Genomic DNA, 27,691 nt, shown 5'->3' on the forward strand with positions numbered 1-27,691 from the left:
AATATAATTAAGTAAAAATAATATTTCTTAATGTTAATTCCATAATAATATCTTACTTCTCTGTGTATAAGATGAAATATAAATATTTGTTAGGCTTCGTTGTACTTGATGAAATTTCTGAAATTCTTTTTCCTACGTTTAACGTTGCTTAGATACTACTCTATAGTATAATCAGTATTGACGTCATTACTTGCACGTCATTGTTGAATTCTACTTAGTAGATGTCCAATCACAGTCGTAGAAAATATGCCGGTAACAATACATATATGTTATTCTTTTTTTTAATGAGTGTTTTCCCACAAGACATTAAAAGAAAAAAATTTGATAAATATTAACAAAGAATTGGGAGTTCGAATCCAACCGTCACATAACATGCTCGCTCTTTTAGTCTTTCATTCATAAGGACGTTATAAAGTTTGGTAAATCCCATTTTAGTCCCTCAAGAGTACGAGCCAAGTACCTTAAGCACCAAGGTATGCCAGGTCTCTACGTACTAAAGAAAATTAGTGACGAAGGTATACGATTTTTATGTAGAATTTATATAATTGGAGAAGTTAGAGGCAACGAAAAGAATTGTAGATTATGGGAAATGGAAGCACTAGTTAGAGGATGAATAATTTATTAATATGAAAGGGATATATCAGATAACAATGCTTTTCAGGAAGATAGAAAGAGTGCTATTAGTATTAGAGTAAAAAATAACGAATTTACTTGTTATGAACCTATTATGTTGACAAACAAATTTCAGAATTTGGATTCTGCATATGAACTGTTGGAGAAAATGAAAACAAAAGGATCAGAGAAAGATATGGAAGTTGTAGGTGATTTATCGACAAGATATATGGTTAGAATAATCTGTTGGGTAAATGAGGACAAAATAATTAGATTATGCTATGTGGGAGAACAGGTGGAGAATATAACCAAGAATTAACTGTGTAAATGAAGTTATAAGTAGGTCACTAGGGTTAAATGTTAGGTTTAGGTTTTAATGAGTAAACGGTAAGGATGAGCAAACTGACTGGACTTGTATCGATCAAGTTCATAGGAAGAAGGGAGCTTTTGGAATGGGTGGTTTACATTTAAATACTGTAGCAGCTGGCTTGTTTTCTAAGACTATTAACTCAGCTATAAAGGAGGTTTTACACTAAACTAAACAGTAGTGAGGGCCAGAAAAAACTTAACACAAAAAGAATAAGAGGAAATGAAAAATTTAGCATGGTAAGTTAGTACAGAAGTAGTAGAAAAGGATAGACTTTATTGTTACTGTTGTAATGCTAGGAGTATAAGAGAAAAAGTATATGATTTTGAAGCACTGGTATTGGAAATAAATTTGGAAAAATTAGTTTTTTGAAGGAGATGTTTCTAAATGATGTCCATAAATTTACAGAAAAAAATTCATTAGGAATTTTGAGTAATTCTTCTAAATTTTAATTCTAAGTTGAAAATTGGTAGACACTTTCAAAAGTTAGAGTTTACTAGGGATTGATTAAATATAACTGTTCTCATTTTTGTTCACAACTAATTATACAGTGAACATCATTTCATTTTTATTAAACTTTTTTGCTACTGTGTTGTCTTAATGGATTACACTGACTATGTTACGAGTTTTCATTCTTCTTCATGGTTTTCCTTTGTCTGTAAAGAAACAATGTGTGGATGATGCTTTCACTGAAGCTGCATTTTTCAAGAATTTAAAAAGACAATCATCTTTTTCTTTTACAGATCCTGCTGACCAGAGACAGTTAAAGGTCACATGTATGCTTTCCTGCAGGCATTTTAGAAATGGTCCTGTCTTAAATGAAGATTTATATGTAAGCATATCCAAACCTTTTTAACTACTTCAAAAGAATATTGAATATGTATGTCTGCATACTGTTCCACATACAATGTCCCATGCTATTGGTTCCTTTTGATGAAGTAAATTTTGATGATCCTTTCATTATTTCAGCACTGGATTCCTTTAACATTCAACATTTTCATCACCCTTTCTTCAATGCATGCATCATTTCTTGCTCTTATAATGATGGTTGAATACAGAGGGAGTGAGCTGTGCTATTAATGAGTCACACTTTATATAGTGGAGGATTTTCATGTACTTATTAGTATGCAGCAATGTCATGTATAAACATGAGCTTAGGTGACAGTCTTAAGGATGGTGGGAAGTGAAAACATTTGTATGAAGAGGGCAGAACTGAATGAGGAAATTATGTGTGACTGGTCACTTATTTGTCACCAATACAATTTCAGTGTATTTAAACAAATTGGAAAATGCTTACATTAAAATGAAATTCCTGTACCTCAAATTTGAAGGCATTTGATGCTCTGTATTGTGGAAATATTTTGGTTTTTCTAGCAGTGTAGAAAATAGATGAGCAAACCTTCACAAATATAAAAAAAATTGTGTAAGCAAATTGAAAAATATGTCAGTGAGATAGAAGTGGGATGGAATGAACATGTCTTTGTGCACAGACTGGCATTATGGGAAGGTGAATTTGCAGAAAGTGCAGAGAAAACCTGTGAAAGGAATTGTTAGTTTTATCTTTATTGTTGTAAATGTAACATTTTTAATGTTTTTTTTTTTTGGCTGGGATGGTTGAACTGTGTTAAATTCAAGTAAATGACTTATTATTTATCACAAATGTACTTTTGTTAAAATGGTTGTGTATGTTGTTTGAAAAATATTTGTTTTATGTCATTTAATTAGAGATGTAGTACAGAATTTGTGTGTTGCAGTGTATTTGTCTTACTGTGGCTTATATATCATGATGTGATAAATAGAAAACTATAATAGATCTATGATCTGACATTAAATGCAAGTCTTTAATAGTCTTTTGTCAAAATATCAAAGATTGTTTGTTGTTACTCAATAATTGTGATGACCATTGATGCAAATTACCCCCCAAGTAAAACATATTTAACCGAAACTACTACAAATTTAAATATGCAAAATGATATATACAAATACACTTATGATAGTTATCTAATTATGATGTTGCATTAATTTCATTCTTGAAAGTTAAAAAGGCCACATTTACTTAATTTGATATCAATATATTATACTTGTTGATAACAGAGTTCAAATCAGTTTTTTTGATATGGCACGGCATGGCCAAGCGCATTAAGGCGTGCATGTGACTCGTAATCTGAGGGTAGTGGGTTCACATCCGCATTATAATGTGACAGTCAATCCCACTATTCGTTGGTAAAAGAGTAGCCAAAGAGTTGGCGGTGGGTGATGATCACTAGCTGCCTTCACTCTAGTCTTACACTGCTAAATTAGGGACAGCTAGTACAGATAGCACTTGAGTAGCTTTGTGCAAAATTTCAAAACAAACAAACAAATTTATAATATACATAGGTATATATATAACAAGCTTACACTTAGTTGTAATGTTATTTGTAAAAACTATTCTGCAATATTTGTAGTGCCTATTTCTGTAGCCTAACATAAAGAAACAACAACATTTAAGCAAATATTGAACATTTCCATTATTACTTGTTTTTGCATTGAAGTTTTTGAAGTTATATTTATTTTAGTATAAAAAAACAAAATGTTTGATACTCAAAAGAACCTTGTTTTCTACAGTAATAGAGAGTGCGCTAGCCTTGGTTTTATAAGCACTGACAACTGTGTTTTAATGCTAAACTACCAATATTTTTATGCAAACATAGACCTTTTAATTAAATATAAACCATAAGGTAAATTTTAAAATTAAAATCTAATCATTCTGATAAAACATATTCTCAAGTTTTATACAAATACATGTTTGCTATGGTTGAATAAAACACAACAAAAAATGCCATTTGTATGATGTATTTAGTTAAAGATAAATATTTTTTAGCTTTGTTACTTTAGTATTTGTCCTTTGGCAGCATTAGAAGTGAAAGACAAATATCCATGAAATTGTTATAATTTAATGACATGTAGTAAATTGAATGATAGCTTGGTTCATATTTATTTTAAGACTTAAAATCTTTTAAGACTTTTAATCATTCTGATAAAACGTATTCTCAAGTTTTATAGAAATACATGTTTGCTATGGTTGAATATAATACAACTAAAATTGCCAATGGTATGATGTATTTAGTTAAGGATAAATATTTTTAGCTTTATTTCTTTAGTATTTGTCCTTTAGCAGCATTACAAGTGAAAGACAAAATTCCATGAGATTGTTATAATTTAATGACAAGTAGTAAATTGAATGATAGCTTGGTTCATATTTATTTTAAGATTTAAAAGTTTGTTACTTACAAAAGTAAGGATTCTTTTCTTTTGTTATATGCATATAGATGATTGTTATTAAATAAATTATGTTATATTAACTCCCATTACAGAAGTTTTAATAGTTGTTGATGTTTTGAATTGGATATTAGCATTTCAAAATTATTATGGAAGAAGCTCATTAAAATATCAAATATCTACTCATAACCCTATAAAATTAACAAAAATTGAGTGCTAAAACTTGCTGTAAAGTCTGTCTTAAGACCTCGTTCACAGTTAAAAGAAGAAAAATATATGTGTGTATATAAATAAGATCTACGCTAAATATTTTCACAAAATATTTTTACAATGTGAAATTATTTTTCAAATTTTGTTTTAATTCGACTGTTTCCTCATCATATCAGTCAGTTCATCTTATATTGGTGTTGCAAATCATATACTAGAAAATTAATTTCTTGTTTGTGTTAGGATATGCCCTAATATTTCATATTAAATCGTAGAGAAAGTGTTAACTTTGTCTTTACCAAAGTAGTATTAACATTTTTAATGTTTGTTCTTAGAAGGGGGGGGGGATAAATGAAGTTAATGCAGTTGATCTGGCATTGGGGTTTTAAATAATATAATGCAAGATTAGTTTGCTGTTTGTGTTATTTTATTACATGCAGTATTACTGTTATTTTGCATGAAGTGGTTGGCTCTGTTCTACATTTTCTACCTTAGAGCCAGGACTTATGGCCTCTTGCTTTTGTAACTTACTTTTTTCAACTTGTTGTGTGTTTGGAAGATTTTGTTCAGCATTTCCAAGAGCTTGCTTTTACTTCTTGTTATTCAGATGAGTATCAGATGACTTTACCTTCAGACCTCACCACCTTTAACTTATTATATTTGTCTTAAACATCCTGACATTTTTCTGTTTCCATACAAGATATCAAGATTTATGCAGCTTCTTTTCTGTGGTATTTTAATGTTGAATCTTGTTTTCATCCACAAGCTCTATCAGTAAAATCACATTTACATGAAATATGACTAGATAAGATGTTTCAGGATTATATCTGTACTGTATTGTTATGTCAAACCACAGTATTACTTTTCAGCCACAGTTTTGAATAGTGAACTATTTTACTGAAGAATTTTTTGTAAATCTCCACTTTTGGTATATGTAATTAGAATATATTAAACAATCAAAATTTGTAATTCTGTTTTTCTCTCTTTACTGTTGTTACAGTGTTAAGTTGTATATTCTTCATTGAGTAAATTTCTGGGGGTTATAATAGCTCCAAGAATAAAGCAACTTTCTCAATAAAACTCCCCATGAATCATTAAGTTAGGAATTTTCTGTTCATCTCAAAGTATAGGTTCTTATTTTTTAAGAAACTATCATTCATTAAGAATACAATTAACAAACTATTGTTACTTTTATGGTTTGTTTTCTTTATTTGAAGACTCATTATTACACATTTCATTTCTCATCATGTGCTACAAGACCATAAAAGGGTAAGAGTTACTAATAGAGAAGAGCTTTGGAAATGACTAAAAACAAAGTTTAGTTATTACTCGATAAAGATTATCAACTAGTTACATGAGGAATAATGTATGGTTCTGGGATAATGTGATTAAATGTAACTTCTATACATATGGACAACATAATTGAATCTTGTTTTGATCCACAAGTTCTATCAGTAAATTGTATTGACTGGATAAGATCTTTGAGGGTTATATCTGTTCTTTATTGTTAACTCAAACCACAGTACTACTTTGCAGTCACAATTTTGAATAGTGAGCTATTTATTTAAAGATTTTATGTACTTCAAATTTGTTCTACTTTGTTAAAAAAAGATTTCTATCATGTCTGGACTTTGACTCACACTCTGTAAGAAAAACTACTGAATAAATAAGCAAGGTGGTCTTGTGTTGAATGAGCAATGAACTTTTTTTGTCACCTTCACTTCAAAGTACTTGCTGTAGTGATCCAAAACTTTGTAGATAAGATAACATATAACTCCCCACTAATCATTATGTTAGGAATTTTCTGTTCATCTCAAAATATTGGTTCTTATTTGTTAAGAAAGTGGCATCCGTTAAGAATACAATTAACAAACTCTTGTTTCTTTTATGGTTTGTTTTTTATTATTTGAAGACTCATTATTACACATTTCATTTCTCATCATATGCTGGAAGACCATAAAAGGGCAAGGGCTTCTAACAGAGAACAGCTTTAAAAATGACTAAAAGCAAAGTTTAGATATCATTGGATAATGCAGGTTATCAGTTATTTACATGAGAAATAATTTATGGTTCTGTGATAATGAGATTTAATGTAACTTCTGTACTTACGAACATCATAATATGTGTAAAGTTTAAAAGACATAGACACAAGTCACAATTTTAGAAGTTTATTATAGTATTTTTAGATATTGTTTTCATTCATGTAAATGTTTTCACAAAGCACATTTTTTTTTACATTTTAGAGAGTACCATTCAACATTGTATTATGTATTTGATGTCAGTTATTAAATATGTTTTTATTTTATCCTTTATAACTGATTTAGAAACATTTCATGGTAAATAAAAGTAAGTAACAGATGCAATATATATGGTGGTATTTACAAATTACAGTATGCATTTGAAAGGCTGTGCAAATACAATGTGGAAATTATACAATGACAAAAAAGAAACCTTATTTTTCACATGAGCATTGCCATGTGCTTTAATATGTTAATCTAAGTAAAACAGATATCATCAATATGCAGATATATCTTTGTAATTCATCTGGTTTTTTTGCATAACACTTTTATGTTTTACTAAAAGCTTGCTCTGATTCTTGTACTTACATATGATAGATTTTGAATTTTATTTAGTATTCCTTTCTCAATATTGGGTCAGTCGAATTAATGAGTTACATGCATGCTGGATTCAGTTGTATTTGGTCACAAATTATGGCAATTTTTGTGCATGAGAAGACCTTATACAAGCCTTTTTATGTTTTGAGAGTGTACAGTAGCAATAGTAAAATATCCAATTGGGTCAAATGTAACTCAAATCCATAAGTATTGAACATTATTGTTAAATGTATCATATTCAAGTGTCACAAATAAATAAAAGAAGTTTTAATTTGTATAGAAACAAAATATACATAAATTAATTAGAACCAAGAATATCGTTAGCAAAAATATTGTTAAGTAAATTGTTGTTCTTTTTTTACATACAAGTCTGTTTTATATATATATATTTTGGAGTGAAAACAACAGGTATCCTGTATTCATATTTATGATTGGCCTTCCTGCTCCTTTGTTGTTTTTTTTAACTTGCAGTCAATGTTTTATTCCCTTCAGTGTGGATTCCTGTACTTCCTGTAATGGGACCTCCCATGGAAGGTTCTGTTCTTTCAGTTTACCTCCTCTGGGATCTAAATATCCACTCACGTATTTGCCGTGCATGGCAACCCATGAAGGGGAGGAAATAATCCTGGTGGTTGAGGTGTCCAACCCAAACACACCACTTTGGACTTGAATTCCTGAAGTTGGGCAGCCTTTGGTTGTCCTTCCTTGGATCGATCGGCTGGTTCACTTGGGCTAGGGTCAACCAAGTACCAGTGTTGGAAGTTCCCAACAGGAGTTGTGTACATTGTGTCTGATGCTGGTGTTTGGGTATAGTGCTCACGAAACCCTGACGTTGGTGCAGTATCCTTGCTTGACATTGTAGTGCGTCCCCTCGTAGGGATCCACGGTGGGTGGGGTCAGTGGGCACCAAAATTTACTATTTTCTTATGGACCCTCCAAAAAAAAAAAATTAAATTAAAATAGTAAAAAAAGCAGTCAATAGGTAAACGACCACGTCTTGACGTTTCTGAAGAGCAATCTTCAACATCTGTACTACCTGTTGTACGTCATTTTTTATCCTACATTCACTTTCAGAGCAAACTTTCGGGCAAATGTCCCGCTTTTTTATTCAAAAGGGACTGGAGGGACTCGCTGACTCTCTAAAGTTAGAAAGGAAGCTTCGATCTGGTGACATATTAGTGGAAACATCCACATCTCAACACAGTGAAATCGACTTGAATTTAAAGGCAATTGGGGATATACCTATTGAGGTTACACCTCATGCTACTTTTAATTTATCACGAGAGCTTATTCTTGAGAGGGATTTGAAGAACATTTCCGAGCCAGAAATTCTCGCTGGTTTCTCCACTCCCTTTCAAGCGGTAGTCATCCGTGTTTCCTTGGGTCATACCATCGCTGTTTGTTCTCTCTACCTGTCACCTGGAGAGACATATGATACAAACCTTAATGCTCTCATTGGACATTTGTGATCTCCTTTTTTAATCCTGGGGTACTTTAATGGACATCATCCCCTCTGGGGAAATGCTGTGATAGATAGGAGGGTTCTCTCTGTAGAGCATATGCTCTTTCATTACAATCTTTCTCTTTTTAATATGGTTTTTTACTTATTTTCACGCACCTAGTCAGTCCTTTACTGCTACTGATCTCTCAGTTTGCTCCCCTTCATTATTCTTCCATTTTTCATGGAGGGTTGGCAAAAATCCTCGAGTCAGTGATCATTTTTCTATAATTTTGAGAGAGATTGACGGTTGTCGATGCCACTCAACCCGCATACCTCAGTGGAAGCTGGATTAGGCATACTGGCCCACTGTCACTGCTCTCGCAGAACTTGATCCTGCCATCGTCTATCAGCCATCAGTAAACGACTGTGTGGCAGCAGTAACTGACTGTATTATACAAGCAGCTGCTCGATGCATTCCTAAAACCTCGACAAGTTTTCCACTACATCCTCGTCCGTAGTGGAAACCTGCCTGCCACATGGCACAGAAAGCTTAAAAACGGGCCTGGGATACTTTCTGTAGATATCCCAAACAGCATCACTTTCCAGCGGAACCGTGCACATGCTCGGTGGGTAAGACGTCAAAACCAGGAGGAATTTTTGATTAAGTTCACAACTGGTATATTTTCTACCACCAGTTCCAAAGTCATATGGGACAAGACTACTGTCCAGTTGCTTTCACGAGCTATCTCTGTGAGACCTTGGAGAGGATGGTTAATGCTCGTTTTGTTTGGTTTCTCGCATCAAACAACCTCCTCTCGCCCACCCAGTGTGGTTTCTGACGACAGCACTTCACCATGGACCACCTGATTCGACTTTAAACGTCAATCAGAGAAGCCTTTCTCAATCGACATCTTGTATCAATATTCTTTGACATTGAGAAGGCTTATGACACAAGATGGAGGTATGGCATTTTGCCGGACCTCCATATATATGGGTTATGTGGCCATTTGCACATTTTTATTAATTTTTTTAATGAACAGGAGATTACAAGTTCGTGTGTATTCGACACTTTCCCATTCTTTTCTACAGGAATTTAAAGTCCCCCAGGGCCGTGTTTTGAGTGTCACACTTTTCAGTATAAAAATTAATGCCATCACTGAACAACGCCCTCTCACTGTTGCAAACGGGCTCTGTGTCGACGACTTTCTCATCTCATGTCAGTCGTTAAACGTGAAGTATGTTTAGCGGCAGCTACAGACTGCCCTCAGTCGTTTACTGAAGTGGACTAGAGGATATGGCTTTAATTTCTTTCTCTCTCTAAAACCGTTTGCATGCACTTTTGCTGCCAACAGGGTATTCATTCTCATCTTGAACTCTGTATCAGTGAAGTTGAGCTGCCTGAGGTCCCTGAGACCAAGTTCTTGGGGCTTATTTTTGACCCAAGCTAACCTTTATACCACACGTTAAGCAGCTACGGGTCAAATGTACAACAGCACTGAACATTCTACGTGTTCTCTCTACCGCCACTTAGGGAGCGGATCAATGTTTAATGCTAAAGATGTATCATGCTCTTATTCGATCGAAACTCGAATATGTATCACTGGTCTATGGCTCTGGCAGATCCTCGGCCTTAAAGATGCTGGATCCCATTCATCATCAAGTACTTTGGCTCTGCACCGGGGTTTTTTGCACCTCCCCATTTCAGAGCTTATACATAAAGTCTCATGAACCTTCTTTGCACCTCTGCCGTTTGCAACTGTCTTTACTTCAAAAGTTCGTTCCTTATCAAAGCATCCCACCTGGGATTCTTAGATTCTGGGATTGTGTCCTCGGTGGGCCATACTTCTTCAGAACAAAGGATCTGCCATTGCTCCTTTTGGCCTTTGTATCCGGCGCAGTTCGATGAATTTGGTCTGTTTTTGTATGACATTGCTGTATCCTCTGGTTAGCCCAACCTATCATGGCTTCTTACAGTCACCAAATGTGACCTATCTTTAAGTCATCTGAGAAAAGCAGTCACTCCCGATTGGAAATACTGTCTGTTATTTGCTGAACATCGTTCGAACCAGGGCCTGGCATGGCCTAGCGCGTAAGGCGTGTGATTCGTAATCCCGAAGGTCGCGGGTTCGCGCCCTCGTCGCGCTAAACATGCTCGCCCTTCCAGCCGTAGGGGCGTTATAATGTAACAGTCAATCCCACTATTCGTTGGTAAAAGAGTAGCCCAAGAGTTGGCGGTGGGTGGTGATGACTAGCTGCCTTCCCTCTAGTCTTACATTGCAAAATTAGGGACGGCTAGCACAAATAGCCCTCGAGTAGCTTTGTGCGAAATTCCGACAAACAAACAATCATTCGAACCATCTTTCATTTCTTATTTGTGCAGATAATTTGAAATCAGGTGACTGGGTGGTCTTTGCCATGGTTTATTGTGAATAATCATTAACACTTTGCTACACGTCTTTTATTACTTTACTTTTTGAACTCCGAACTAGGACTGAAAAGGCTAACTTTAGGTGACTGACTGTGGTTCTTGTACTTACCTTTTAGTCTTCCTGGCGGGTTATGATAATTACCATTATGCTACAGAAAGTCCTTTACGATTTCCGTTTCTGTAGTTTCTCTCTTAATCTTGTAGACTAGATGTCAACATTGGTTTTATGCTGTTTATGTTTTTAAGCTCTGTTTTGTTTGATCTTAATTTCCTTTTATGAATTTTACTACATTTTCTTTACTTTTACCTTTTTAAGGGTTGTTTGGCGCGCACATAGCCAAGCTGCCTTGTACCATTAAACACTAAATCAACCAACCAATCAATGTTTTATTAGAAAAGATTTGTTTGTTTTTTTGTTTTGTTTTTGAATTAGCCGTCCCTAATTTAGCAGTGTAAGACTAGAGGGAAGGCAGCTAGTCATCACCACCTACCGCCAACTCTTGGGCTATTCTTAGAATGACCTAATTGTTTGAAATTGTGTGCTAATTTGTAGCTGAGAGACAATTAAAGGGGTTTTGAGCACCTACAGTTTCTTTTTCTTTGGCATTTTATATTTTACAAATGCTGTCATTTTTGCATTTGTATGAGTTTTGAAGAGAAAGAAATGTCTTGTTTTAGATTATCAATGAGTTTTGGAAGACTAACCTCAAAACCATGTAAAATTACTCATTATATTTTAGAGCGAGGTAGAAAATTAGTCAGTTACAGAGAAATATATTTTAAACACAGCATAAGATGTATGATTGTGATTGTGTTTCAATTCAGTAATAATTTTCTTTCTCTGTTCAGGCAAATAATAATGTTTATAGTTTTCAATTTTACTTAGTTAAAGCCCTACAAAACAGGAAATCATACCCCACATTCACACTGACTTATCAAATCCTGTTTTTCAGAATTGCCATAAATTATTTCTGTGTTTAATACTGTATTTTTATATTCAATAGGAAGTAAGGTTTTAATCTATCAAATTACATAAATTGTTTTCTGTAAGAGAATTGTCTATTTTCACTTGAAATTCAAACTTTATTCCCATGCAAACACATCAATAAGCTGAGCTTAATTTATTAGCAACATTTATTACTACTCTTATAAAGTAGTAAAATGGATAGTTATTTGCCATTGTTTGGTTTTTTGTGTATTATTATCTTGTATTTTATTTAGGTCAATAAAATATTTAATGCAGCACAACCATTAGTGTTAGAAGGTGGGCTTACATTTCATTGACAATTGATGGCAGAAAAGAAAGCCTTAAGTAAGCAAGCAAGTTATTGTTTTTTATTTATTTTTTACTTATTATCACAAAAATGTCTAAGGCCTGAAAATTGTAAGCTTTTTAGGTTAGATTACATAAAATAAGGAATAACAAGATTTTATGAGGTATGCTTGTAAGCAACACACAAGTGGCCTTATGTGATTCAGCAGGATAATTTGATCTCCACATTTACCAAGTAAATTACAAATTTTATGGTGAGAATATGAGTTAAATATGATTCAAAAGGGCAACAATACTGCAAGTATAAACAGATGTGTACTTTTGTACATTTCAAGCTATTTAGAATAAATAAATGTTTCGTGTTGCAGTCTGAAGTTATTCTGGAAAGAAAAATGTAATTTTAGTATATTTTGATTTTTTTATTTGATTTAAAATCTGCAGCTTGCAGACAAAAACCGACTTCAGATTTGAAATCAACACACTCAAATTGACTATAGAAAGGTCTTTTTTTAAATGCAACAAAATGAGTGTTCCCCAGTGATATCCAAGTGGGTCAAATGTAACTCAAATCCATAAGTATTGAAAGTATTGTTAAATATATCATATTCAAGTACCACAAATAAATAAAAGAAGTGTTAATTTATATAGAAACAAAATATACATAAATTAATTATAACCAAGAATACTGTTAGCAAAAATTTTGTTACAGTAAACTGTTGTTCTTACATACAAGTCTTATTTTTTTCTATATATTTTGGAGTGAAAACAACAGATATCCTGTATTCATATTTATGATTGGCCTACCTGCTGCATTGTTTTTTAACTTGCAGTCAGTGTTTTATTATTAAAGCCTGTGCAACAATACTGGAATTGTTTTTATGCAAAAAGAATGGAATAAAACTTTTTCAACTAATGAACTGTTAATGTGTCGTTTATATCTCCTGAATAAATCTGAAATAAATACCAGGTTTATCTCATTTTTATTGAAAATTAGATTTTCATTTTTTGACAATCAAGTTTTATCTTTCATCAAATTGTGTATATTGTAGAAGATGAACCTCAGAGTGAATTGGAAAAAGTTGCACTTAGTGTTTAAAAACAGTTGTCCTGTTGAAAAATCACTTTTTAACAAATCATCCACAAGAATAATTCAAGAAAATTCAACAAATCCATAAAGTTAGTTGAGCTTAGTTTTAGAACAAGCATAGAATATCTGGTCTGTACTGTTGTGCTCTAAAGCACTCTCATGATTTGTAGAGACTCCAATGTACAAGAAATTTATATCTTACTTGAAGAAGGGATTAAACCCATGATGAAATATTGTTAGGACATCCACCCATGATCCTTCAGTACGTGCCCCACATTTTGCACCTTTAACTTGTGAGAGTCATATAAATCAATGAGGGGGCTAGGAACACAAAATCCAATGCCAGAATCAGGTAAAAGATCCCTGAAACACCTGATCCTAGACCACTATTATACTCTATTTAACCTTCTGGTGAATTTTACGTTCTCTTAGTGAGAGGGGTGGGGGTGGCTATACCATATGGATAATGACCCCATTTGCGTCAACCTGAATCTCACTCAAAACATTTTGTTTTGCCATCCTCAAAAGTGTGGGAAAGGTATGTGGACAAGTGAACAAATTCACAAACATGTCCCCCAATGGAACAGCGGTATGTTTGCAGAATCACACTGCTAACTACCAAGTTTGAATACCTGTGGTGGCAGAGCACAGATAGTCCATTGTGTAGCTTTGTGCTTAATTCTAAACAAAAAACACATATAAATTAATACAAGACACATTTCTGCATTTAATATTCCTTAGACCATCCACAAATTTTTCTGGAGATTTATTTTACACGGCTTTAGAATAACCAAACTTTTTTAAATTGTATGCTAATTCTGTAGTTGAGAGACAAAAGGGTTTTGGACACATACAGCTTCTTTTCCTTTGGCATTTTATATTTTACAAATTATGTCATTTTTGTGCTTGTGTGAGTTTTGAAGAGAAAGAAATGTCTTGTTTTAGATTATCAAAGATTTTTGGAAGACTAACCTCAAAACCATGTAAAATTATTCATTATATTTTAGAGGTAGATGAAAAATTAGTCAGTTACAGAGAAATATATTTTAAACACAGCATAAGATGTATGATTGTGATTGTGTTTCAATTCAGTAATAATTTTCTTTCTCTGTTCAGGCAAATAATAATGTTTATAGTTTTCAATTTTACTTAGTTAAAGCCCTACAAAACAGGAAATCATACCCCACATTCACACTGACTTATCAAATCCTGTTTTTCAGAATTGCCATAAATTATTTCTGTGTTTAATACTGTATTTTTATATTCAATAGGAAGTAAGGTTTTAATCTATCAAATTACATAAATTGTTTTCTGTAAGAGAATTGTCAATTTTCACTTGAAATTCAAACTTTATTCCCATGCAAACACATCAATAAGCTGAGCTTAATTTATTAGCAACATTTATTACTACTCTTATAAAGTAGTAAAATGGATAGTTATTTGCCATTGTTTGGTTTTTTGTGTATTATTATCTTGTATTTTATTTAGGTCAATAAAATATTTAATGCAGCACAACCATTAGTGTTAGAAGGTGGGCTTACATTTCATTGACAATTGATGGCAGAAAAGAAAGTCTTAAGTAAGCAAGCAAGTTATTGTTTTTTATTTATTTTTTGCTTATTATCACAAAAATGTCTAAGGCCTGAAAATTGTAAGCTTTTTAGGTTAGATTACATAAAATAAGGAATAACAAGATTTTATGAGGTATGCTTGTAAGCAACACACAAGTGGCCTTATGTGATTCAGCAGGATAATTTGATCTCCACATTTACCAAGTAAATTACAAATTTTATGGTGAGAATATGAGTTAAATATGATTCAAAAGGGCAACAATACTGCAAGTATAAACAGATGTGTACTTTTGTACATTTCAAGCTACTTAGAATAAATAAATGTTTCATGTTGCAGTCTGAAGTTATTCTGGAAAGAAAAATGTAATTTTAGTATATTTTGATTTTTTTATTTGATTTAAAATCTGCAGCTTGCAGACAAAAACCGACTTCAGATTTGAAATCAACACACTCAAATTGACTATAGAAAGGTCTTTTTTTAAATGCAACAAAATGAGTGTTCCCCAGTGATATCCAAGTGGGTCAAATGTAACTCAAATCCATAAGTATTGAAAGTATTGTTAAATATATCATATTCAAGTACCACAAATAAATAAAAGAAGTGTTAATTTATATAGAAACAAAATATACATAAATTAATTATAACCAAGAATACTGTTAGCAAAAATTTTGTTACAGTAAACTGTTGTTCTTACATACAAGTCTTATTTTTTTCTATATATTTTGGAGTGAAAACAACAGATATCCTGTATTCATATTTATGATTGGCCTACCTGCTGCATTGTTTTTTAACTTGCAGTCAGTGTTTTATTATTAAAGCCTGTGCAACAATACTGGAATTGTTTTTATGCAAAAAGAATGGAATAAAACTTTTTCAACTAATGAACTGTTAATGTGTCGTTTATATCTCCTGAATAAATCTGAAATAAATACCAGGTTTATCTCATTTTTATTGAAAATTAGATTTTCATTTTTTGACAATCAAGTTTTATCTTTCATCAAATTGTGTATATTGTAGAAGATGAACCTCAGAGTGAATTGGAAAAAGTTGCACTTAGTGTTTAAAAACAGTTGTCCTGTTGAAAAATCACTTTTTAACAAATCATCCACAAGAATAATTCAAGAAAATTCAACAAATCCATAAAGTTAGTTGAGCTTAGTTTTAGAACAAGCATAGAATATCTGGTCTGTACTGTTGTGCTCTAAAGCACTCTCATGATTTGTAGAGACTCCAATGTACAAGAAATTTATATCTTACTTGAAGAAGGGATTAAACCCATGATGAAATATTGTTAGGACATCCACCCATGATCCTTCAGTACGTGCCCCACATTTTGCACCTTTAACTTGTGAGAGTCATATAAATCAATGAGGGGGGCTAGGAACACAAAATCCAATGCCAGAATCAGGTAAAAGATCCCTGAAACACCTGATCCTAGACCACTATTATACTCTATTTAACCTTCTGGTGAATTTTACGTTCTCTTAGTGAGAGGGGTGGGGGTGGCTATACCATATGGATAATGACCCCATTTGCGTCAACCTGAATCTCACTCAAAACATTTTGTTTTGCCATCCTCAAAAGTGTGGGAAAGGTATGTGGATAAGTGAACAAATTCACAAACATGTCCCCCAATGGAACAGCGGTATGTTTGCAGAATCACACTGCTAACTACCAAGTTTGAATACCTGTGGTGGCAGAGCACAGATAGTCCATTGTGTAGCTTTGTGCTTAATTCTAAACAAAAAACACATATAAATTAATACAAGACACATTTCTGCATTTAATATTCCTTAGACCATCCACAAATTTTTCTGGAGATTTATTTTACACGGCTTTAGAATAACCAAACTTTTTTAAATTGTATGCTAATTCTGTAGTTGAGAGACAAAAGGGTTTTGGACACATACAGCTTCTTTTCCTTTGGCATTTTATATTTTACAAATTATGTCATTTTTGTGCTTGTGTGAGTTTTGAAGAGAAAGAAATGTCTTGTTTTAGATTATCAAAGATTTTTGGAAGACTAACCTCAAAACCATGTAAAATTATTCATTATATTTTAGAGGTAGATGAAAAATTAGTCAGTTACAGAGAAATATATTTTAAACACAGCATAAGATGGATGATTGTGATTGTGTTTCTATTCAGCAATTATTTTCTTTCTCTGTAATTTTCATCACTTGAGATCTCTGTTTCAAGACGTTATGTATGTGTGGCTATCAGATGTGTTTATTGCACAGTCAGATCCAAAGTCAGATATCAAGACTTGCTTGTATTATAATTTATTATTAAGTTCCTGACTAATTGCTAGGAAAGAGACCTTTAACTTTTCTGTTGTGTATATTTCCACCCTTGTTTAATTTATTTTTGTGAATGTCATAGTGTTTTAGTGAGTCACATTTTGAATTTAATTTAACTACTTCCTTGTTATGGTATATGGATAAGTTCATCAGACAAACGTAGTTAATAATCCAAATTTTAATAACACATGAGGTTTCAGTCCTTAATTTTATAAAGCAACATTAAAAGAAATCATGAACTTCCCCCAGTACAAGAATTGTGACTTTTCTTCTTGACATCCCTCTTTTCTAATGTATTTACCAAACCTCCAAGAAATATTAAATTTAAAATAAATTCTTTATAATATTATCAGTGTTCAGGCAAAGAATAATTTTCATAGTTTTCAATTTTACTTACTTAAAGTGCTACAAAATAGGAAATCATACCCCACATTCACACTGACTTATCAAATCCTGTTTTCCAGAATTGCCATAAATTATTTCTGTGTTTAATACTGTATTTTTATATTCAATAGGAAGTAAGGTTTTAATCTATCAAATTACATAAATTGTTTTCTGTAAGAGAATTGTCTATTTTCACTTGAAATTCAAACTTTATTCCCATGCAAACACATCAATAAGCTGAGCTTAATTTATTAGCAACATTTATTACTACTCTTATAAAGTAGTAAAATGGATAGTTATTTGCCATTGTTTGGTTTTTTGTGTATTATTATCTTGTATTTTATTTAGGTCAATAAAATATTTAATGCAGCACAACCATTAGTGTTAGAAGGTGGGCTTACATTTCATTGACAATTGATGGCAGAAAAGAAAGTCTTAAGTAAGCAAGCAAGTTATTGTTTTTTATTTATTTTTTACTTATTATCACAAAAATGTCTAAGGCCTGAAAATTGTAAGCTTTTTAGGTTAGATTACATAAAATAAGGAATAACAAGATTTTATGAGGTATGCTTGTAAGCAACACACAAGTGGCCTTATGTGATTCAGCAGGATAATTTGATCTCCACATTTACCAAGTAAATTACAAATTTTATGGTGAGAATATGAGTTAAATATGATTCAAAAGGGCAACAATACTGCAAGTATAAACAGATGTGTACTTTTGTACATTTCAAGCTATTTAGAATAAATAAATGTTTCGTGTTGCAGTCTGAAGTTATTCTGGAAAGAAAAATGTAATTTTAGTATATTTTGATTTTTTTATTTGATTTAAAATCTGCAGCTTGCAGACAAAAACCGACTTCAGATTTGAAATCAACACACTCAAATTGACTATAGAAAGGTCTTTTTTTAAATGCAACAAAATGAGTGTTCCCCAGTGATATCCAAGTGGGTCAAATGTAACTCAAATCCATAAGTATTGAAAGTATTGTTAAATATATCATATTCAAGTACCACAAATAAATAAAAGAAGTGTTAATTTATATAGAAACAAAATATACATAAATTAATTATAACCAAGAATACTGTTAGCAAAAATTTTGTTACAGTAAACTGTTGTTCTTACATACAAGTCTTATTTTTTTCTATATATTTTGGAGTGAAAACAACAGATATCCTGTATTCATATTTATGATTGGCCTACCTGCTGCATTGTTTTTTAACTTGCAGTCAGTGTTTTATTATTAAAGCCTGTGCAACAATACTGGAATTGTTTTTATGCAAAAAGAATGGAATAAAACTTTTTCAACTAATGAACTGTTAATGTGTCGTTTATATCTCCTGAATAAATCTGAAATAAATACCAGGTTTATCTCATTTTTATTGAAAATTAGATTTTCATTTTTTGACAATCAAGTTTTATCTTTCATCAAATTGTGTATATTGTAGAAGATGAACCTCAGAGTGAATTGGAAAAAGTTGCACTTAGTGTTTAAAAACAGTTGTCCTGTTGAAAAATCACTTTTTAACAAATCATCCACAAGAATAATTCAAGAAAATTCAACAAATCCATAAAGTTAGTTGAGCTTAGTTTTAGAACAAGCATAGAATATCTGGTCTGTACTGTTGTGCTCTAAAGCACTCTCATGATTTGTAGAGACTCCAATGTACAAGAAATTTATATCTTACTTGAAGAAGGGATTAAACCCATGATGAAATATTGTTAGGACATCCACCCATGATCCTTCAGTACGTGCCCCACATTTTGCACCTTTAACTTGTGAGAGTCATATAAATCAATGAGGGGGCTAGGAACACAAAATCCAATGCCAGAATCAGGTAAAAGATCCCTGAAACACCTGATCCTAGACCACTATTATACTCTATTTAACCTTCTGGTGAATTTTACGTTCTCTTAGTGAGAGGGGTGGGGGTGGCTATACCATATGGATAATGACCCCATTTGCGTCAACCTGAATCTCACTCAAAACATTTTGTTTTGCCATCCTCAAAAGTGTGGGAAAGGTATGTGGATAAGTGAACAAATTCACAAACATGTCCCCCAATGGAACAGCGGTATGTTTGCAGAATCACACTGCTAACTACCAAGTTTGAATACCTGTGGTGGCAGAGCACAGATAGTCCATTGTGTAGCTTTGTGCTTAATTCTAAACAAAAAACACATATAAATTAATACAAGACACATTTCTGCATTTAATATTCCTTAGACCATCCACAAATTTTTCTGGAGATTTATTTTACACGGCTTTAGAATAACCAAACTTTTTTAAATTGTATGCTAATTCTGTAGTTGAGAGACAAAAGGGTTTTGGACACATACAGCTTCTTTTCCTTTGGCATTTTATATTTTACAAATTATGTCATTTTTGTGCTTGTGTGAGTTTTGAAGAGAAAGAAATGTCTTGTTTTAGATTATCAAAGATTTTTGGAAGACTAACCTCAAAACCATGTAAAATTATTCATTATATTTTAGAGGTAGATGAAAAATTAGTCAGTTACAGAGAAATATATTTTAAACACAGCATAAGATGGATGATTGTGATTGTGTTTCTATTCAGCAATTATTTTCTTTCTCTGTAATTTTCATCACTTGAGATCTCTGTTTCAAGACGTTATGTATGTGTGGCTATCAGATGTGTTTATTGCACAGTCAGATCCAAAGTCAGATATCAAGACTTGCTTGTATTATAATTTATTATTAAGTTCCTGACTAATTGCTAGGAAAGAGACCTTTAACTTTTCTGTTGTGTATATTTCCACCCTTGTTTAATTTATTTTTGTGAATGTCATAGTGTTTTAGTGAGTCACATTTTGAATTTAATTTAACTACTTCCTTGTTATGGTATATGGATAAGTTCATCAGACAAACGTAGTTAATAATCCAAATTTTAATAACACATGAGGTTTCAGTCCTTAATTTTATAAAGCAACATTAAAAGAAATCATGAACTTCCCCCAGTACAAGAATTGTGACTTTTCTTCTTGACATCCCTCTTTTCTAATGTATTTACCAAACCTCCAAGAAATATTAAATTTAAAATAAATTCTTTATAATATTATCAGTGTTCAGGCAAAGAATAATTTTCATAGTTTTCAATTTTACTTACTTAAAGTGCTACAAAATAGGAAATCATACCCCACATTCACACTGACTTATCAAATCCTGTTTTCCAGAATTGCCATAAATTATTTCTGTGTTTAATACTGTATTTTTATATTCAATAGAAAGTAAGGTTTTAATCTATCAAATTACATAAATTGTTTTCTGTAAGAGAATTGTCTATTTTCACTTGAAATTCAAACTTTATTCCCATGCAAACACATCAATAAGCTGAGCTTAATTTATTAGCAACATTTATTACTACTCTTATAAAGTAGTAAAATGGATAGTTATTTGCCATTGTTTGGTTTTTTGTGTATTATTATCTTGTATTTTATTTAGGTCAATAAAATATTTAATGCAGCACAACAATTAGCGTTAGAAGGTGGGCTTACATTTCATTGACAATTGATGGCAGAAAAGAAAGTCTTAAGTAAGCAAGCAAGTTATTGTTTTTTATTTATTTTTTACTTATTATCACAAAAATGTCTAAGGCCTAAAAATTGTAAGCTTTTTAGGTTAGATTACATAAAATAAGGAATAACAAGATTTTATGAGGTATGCTTGTAAGCAACACACAAGTGGCCTTATGTGATTCAGCAGGATAATTTGATCTCCACATTTACCAAGTAAATTACAAATTTTATGGTGAGAATATGAGTTAAATATGATTCAAAAGGGCAACAATACTGCAAGTATAAACAGATGTGTACTTTTGTACATTTCAAGCTACTTAGAATAAATAAATGTTTCATGTTGCAGTCTGAAGTTATTCTGGAAAGAAAAATGTAATTTAAGTATATTTTAATTTTTTTATTTGGTGGCTACAAAGTCAGTCAAATGGGACAACCTCATATAAAGTTAGAATAGAGAAAATGACATAAAATATAATATTTTACTCATAAAAACATTTGATATTTTATTAGGAGGTTTTAAGAGTTCATGATAATGAAATTTCAGAATTTTTCAGATAAATTGAAGTAATTTTTAATTTTAACATAAAAATTATTTTGCACTCCGAGCAGTCAACACTTCGACTCCATGTGTTTATGGAGAAGTATTTATTTAAAACACTTTGTTAAAAATTCAATATATTTTTCAAAAATGGCTTCTGATGACTACTAAAAGTTTTTGATATTTAGTAGAGATGAACAAAACGTACAAGTTATTGAATGTAAACTAAAAAGGTCAATTTGGGGTCCCGAACTTATTTAACCTTTTCACTATGGGCGTGGTATAATATACACGAATTCGTCTACACATTTCCACACATTAAGTGTTTGTGCTGTAACCTTTGATATAGCATATGTATTTTCGCAAAATCTGGTATACTTTTAGTAAAGGTTACAGATTGTTTAATGAAATATTTTTACTAGAGATGTATGTGTATGGGCTTACATTTCATTGACAATTGATGGCAGAAAAGAAAGTCTTAAGTAAGCAAGCAAGTTATTGTTTTTTATTTATTTTTTACTTATTATCACAAAAATGTCTAAGGCCTAAAAATTGTAAGCTTTTTAGGTTAGATTACATAAAATAAGGAATAACAAGATTTTATGAGGTATGCTTGTAAGCAACACACAAGTGGCCTTATGTGATTCAGCAGGATAATTTGATTCCACATTTACCAAGTAAATTACAAATTTTATGGTGAGAATATGAGTTAAATATGATTCAAAGGGCAACAATACTGCAAGTATAAACAGATGTGTACTTTTGTACATTTCAAGCTACTTAGAATAAATAAATGTTTCATGTTGCAGTCTGAAGTTATTCTGGAAAGAAAAATGTAATTTAAGTATATTTTAATTTTTTTATTTGGTGGCTACAAAGTCAGTCAAATGGGACAACCTCATATAAAGTTAGAATAGAGAAAATGACATAAAATATAATATTTTACTCATAAAAACATTTGATATTTTATTAGGAGGTTTTAAGAGTTCATGATAATGAAATTTCAGAATTTTTTCAGATAAATTGAAGTAATTTTTAATTTTAACATAAAATTATTTTGCACCCGAGCAGTCAACACTGACTCCATGTGTTTATGGAGAAGTATTTATTTAAAACACTTTGTTAAAAATTCAATATATTTTTCAAAAATGGCTTCTGATGACTACTAAAAGTTTTTGATATTTAGTAGAGATGAACAAAACGTACAAGTTATTGAATGTAAACTAAAAAGGTCAATTTGGGGTCCCGAACTTATTTAACCTTTTCACTATGGGCGTGGTATAATATACACGAATTCGTCTACACATTTCCACACATTAAGTGTTTGTGCTGTAACCTTTGATATAGCATATGTATTTTCGCAAAATCTGGTATACTTTTAGTAAAGGTTACAGATTGTTTAATGAAATATTTTTACTAGAGATGTATGTGTATGGGCTTACATTTCATTGACAATTGATGGCAGAAAAGAAAGTCTTAAGTAAGCAAGCAAGTTATTGTTTTTTATTTATTTTTTACTTATTATCACAAAAATGTCTAAGGCCTGAAAATTGTAAGCTTTTTAGGTTAGATTACATAAAATAAGGAATAACAAGATTTTATGAGGTATGCTTGTAAGCAACACACAAGTGGCCTTATGTGATTCAGCAGGATAATTTGATCTCCACATTTACCAAGTAAATTACAAATTTTATGGTGAGAATATCAGTTAAATATGATTCAAAAGGGCAACAATACTGCAAGTATAAACAGATGTGTACTTTTGTACATTTCAAGCTATTTAGAATAAATAAATGTTTCGTGTTGCAGTCTGAAGTTATTCTGGAAAGAAAAATGTAATTTAAGTATATTTTGATTTTTTTTATTTGGTGGTCACAAGGTCAGTCAAATGGAACAATCTCATATAAAGTTATAGAAGAGAAAATAACAGATAAAATAGTTATTGAAAATACTTCATTAAAAATTGGGCCCGGCATGGCCTAGCGCGTAAGGCATGCGACTCGTACTTCGCGGGTTCGCGCCCGCGTCGCGCTAAACATGCTCGCCCTCCCAACCGTGGGGGCGTTATAAAGTGACGGTCAATCCCACTATTCGTTGGTAAAAGAGTAGCCCAAGAGTTGGCGGTGGGTGGTGATGACCAGCTGCCTTCCCTCTAGTCTTACAGTGCAAAATTAGGGACGGCTAGCACAGATAGCCCTCGAGTAGCTTTGTGCGAAAAACAACCGAAAAACAATCATTAAAAATTTAATATTTTTTCCAAAATGGCTCCAGATGTCTACTGAAAGTTTTTGATAAACAAAACATATAAGTTATTGAATGGAAACTATAAAGTTCAATGTGGGGTCACGAACTTAGTTAACCCTTTCACTATGGGCTTGGTACAACATACACGAGTTTGTCTACACATTTCCACGCATTAAGAGTTTGTGCTGTAGCCTTTTATATAGCATATGTATTTTCACATAATTTGGTATACTTTTAGTAAAGATTGCAGATTGTTTAATAAAATATTTTTACTAGAAATATGTTTGCGAAAATAGAGTTTGTTTCGTTACTGGTCTGAATGTAAAGAGATTTCATGTTAGGATTAAGAGAACTACTCTTCATCCTCAAACTCTCAGATATTATTTGCATAATCTCCAAAACATTCTAAATACATTTCAAACATTTATTGATGACGAGAGACTCAATTGAAATAAAAATGTATTTTGGAACCTCATAAAAATTAACACTTTTATGGAAAATGAAAGTACAACGTTTCGACCTTCCAAGATCATCTTCAGGTCAAATGGAAATTCAAACGAAAGCTTTAAGTCTCCAACGCCCTTAAAGAAAACGTAACGGAAGAAAACAACGGATAAGGAGTAATTTATAAAACATTTTCGTCAAGTCATGGTTGGTTATTTCGTTTTAAAAAACGCTCCGTGGTTCATAATATTCGAATTGCAAGCAAAAGATCAAGCGAAGATGAATATGCTGCTGAAAAACTTCCTATTTAATTCATAAAAATTATTGAAAAAGTTCGGTGTAAAGATAAGAAATTTTTTCATGTTGATGAAACTGGTTTATGTTGGTAATAATTTCTTTCTAGAACTTTTCTGTCAGAAAATTAAAAAAAATTTTTAGTCAATTTACAAAACGTCAAAAGATTGTTTGAAACTTTTATTAATCGGAAATGCATCTGGCGAGTTTAAATTAAAACTCGTGCTTGTGTATCGTGCAGACGTTCCCCGGACACTTAGCGGCTGTGCAAAGAAGATCCTTCCACTTGTTTGGCAATCAAATAAAAAAGTATGAATTACGGAAACTTTGTTTGATGATTGGTGAAAAAGGCCCGGCATGGCCTAGCGCGTAAGGCGTGCGACTCGTAATCCGAGGGTCGCGGTTTCGCGCCCGCGTCGCGCTAAACATGCTCGCCCTCCCAGCCTTGGGGGTGTATAATGTGACGGTCAATCCCACTATTCGTTGGTAAAGAGTAGCCCAAGAGTTGGCGGTGGGTGGTGATGACTAGCTGCCTTCCCTCTAGTCTTACACTGCTAAATTAGGGACGGCTAGCACAGATAGCCCTCGAGTAGCTTTGTGCGAAATTTCCAAACAAACAAAAATTGGTGAAAAAGCTAATTTTGTCCAACAGCTGAACATTACTGCAAAGAAAACAAACAAATTGGACTTTAAAGCTTTGTTTTTATTAGGTAATGCACCAAGCCATCTAACGGGACATTGTGACTTTTACGAAAATCTCAAAATTCACTTTTTTCCATTCAATAGAACATGTCCACTGCAACCAACGGATCAAGGTGTCATTGCGACGTTTAAAGCTTATTATTTTAAGCGAACTTTTTCTCAAGCAAGAAAGGCTACAACTAGAGAAGCTGCACTATCTTTGACTGAATTCTGGAAAAAATTACAACATCTGAAGTGCTATCGAAAACATCAACGAAGCATGTCTCCAAGTTAGCAAGAGTAACACGAGATCGACGTGGAAGCACGTTTCACCTGATGGCGCAAGCCATTCCTGCCGCTCTGAGTCTGAAATTAGCGATGTATCCGAAGACGTCTTCAAAATTGAATTCCATCCTTTGGTCGTGGCTAATGTTCGAGAGTGCATTTACGCACATTCTCGAGCTCTTGATAATGATACGCTCCTTAATTCAGACCAAGATCGGGCATGTCAAGAAGACGAAGAAAGTCCAGAGTGTAACGAAGGTGCTATTGAAGAGCAGGGAGAATAATTTCTCTTGCAGGAACTTGAAAAAATGTTTCGGGCAGTGGAAACTGCTACAGACTTAATTATGAATCATGATCAAGACCTAGAGTGCGGTTATAAAATGTCATTCGATGTTACCGAGAATTCCACGAAGAAATGAAGAAAAAAAATGGTGCAACCAAGAAGAGATAGATTTTCTTTAATCAGTAAATTTTTAAACTTTTTATTTTTTCAAAATAAAGTTTATAAATTAATATCGCTTTTATTTTACCTCATAGCTATTTCTGTTTTTCTAACTAATCAGGCTTAATTATTTCCACTATGAAGAAATCCCTTATGATACCCACGTATCGTTATTTTTCCTGTTGAAACTACTTCCCGTTCAATGCTGATTCAATCAATGCGGTAGTGTTTCTCACGCATTAACCGCCCTGTACGAGGTATTCCTGTGTATTCCATTCTGTAGTTTTGTACCTATCAAGAATAAGACTAATCACGTGACCTGTTAGTTTACCGTTAGAAGCGTATAAATGCAGAGACGAATTGATATCAATAGACCTCGTTTCATTCCTCGACTAGTATCTGAAGTGTTTAGACTGAGAAGTCATCGCTGCCATGTTGTCTTCATCGATCAGTTCAATCCTAACGTTTCAGTTGAATCCAGAAAAACCAAAATTCTTCACCGAGGAGGCATGTTACTGCAGCTTTCAACACTCCAGGACCATGCATATGTATGTAAACCATGGAAAGTAGATATCAACGTTCAATGCTCTCCTACCTAAAGTTCACGTTGCCTGTATTCGATATTTATTAAGAACGTTCATTTGTCTTAACTCCTGCTGGAATTCGACATTCTCTGGAAACAACAACTTACACGTAACTCCACGCTGCTCACAGAATTCATTCCAAGACCACAGTATTGCCAACTAACTTTGTTAAAGTTGTGACCGAACACAAACAGGTAGCTTTTTTTATACTTAACCACGGATGTACCCTACAGTATTTTCATATTAGTGCCAAACGCCCCCAACATCGAGCAACTAATCTTCAAAATGCCACCATTGGACCTTTGCCACCAGATTGTATTACAAACTCGTAAACTTTAAATTTTTTCGGCTTCGCTATTAATTATCAATCACTAGCCCAGTTAAATTTTATTTCAAGTAAGGCGAAGAAAAGGTCTCTTCTGAGTGCCCTCGATTGCTTTACATTTCTTCTTGAGATGCAAAGTGTTAAATCGAAGTACCTGCCACGAATTTTATTTATTTATCAATGGAACTGTTAGTAGATAGATATCCGTCGAACAGGTACTCCGTACAAAAAAGTTCGTGTAGACTGCATACTTAGCAACCTACGAATTCAAAATGAATTATACGTGTGTTCGTTGTTACTTATTTATTGTTATAGCTGTATTACGTTTTTATAGTGTGTGGCGATGAAGATACGACATTCATTTTTCTGAATTCGTAAGAAACACACTGTACAACAGTTCTGCCCAATAAGATAAAACATGGGCACATAATAACAGGAATAGCAAGTACTGGTTAGTTAGTAGTTCAATGAAGACATTTTTTTCTTCCTTTCTTTATTTTATGGGTGTACATAAACCTAAATAATAATACAACAGAACATTGATGAATGAGGACTTGTTGTATTGCGTGTATGAGTTTGGAAAGTTGTTACCTGGATTATCTCCGAGTGTTGTCATTAACATAGTTTAAATAGAACATGAATACCTTTCCTCCCGCCAATAGTCATAATTCTGAAATCACCATCACCATCTAGTAGATGAACTCCTGTTATGTTTAACAAATATTAAATCCACCAAAGAAATTTTAATGAATCGTTTATTGTAAAATTTT

The 27,691-nt window shown here is 32.6% G+C and overlaps 1 long non-coding RNA gene across 1 annotated transcript; it reads left to right on the top strand.

The window, feature by feature from the left end:
* The first annotated feature begins 229 nt into the window (after window positions 1–229).
* LOC143224210 (uncharacterized) lies at window positions 230–26,031 on the top strand. Its single transcript, XR_013013273.1, has 3 exons — window positions 230–515; window positions 1,723–1,811; window positions 25,867–26,031. It is a non-coding gene; the product is annotated as an uncharacterized LOC143224210 (long non-coding RNA).
* The last annotated feature ends 1,660 nt before the right edge of the window (window positions 26,032–27,691 follow it).

The sequence above is a fragment of the Tachypleus tridentatus genome, chromosome 8 (genome assembly GCF_004210375.1).
Source record: "Tachypleus tridentatus isolate NWPU-2018 chromosome 8, ASM421037v1, whole genome shotgun sequence".
Lineage (NCBI taxonomy): Eukaryota > Metazoa > Arthropoda > Merostomata > Xiphosura > Limulidae > Tachypleus > Tachypleus tridentatus.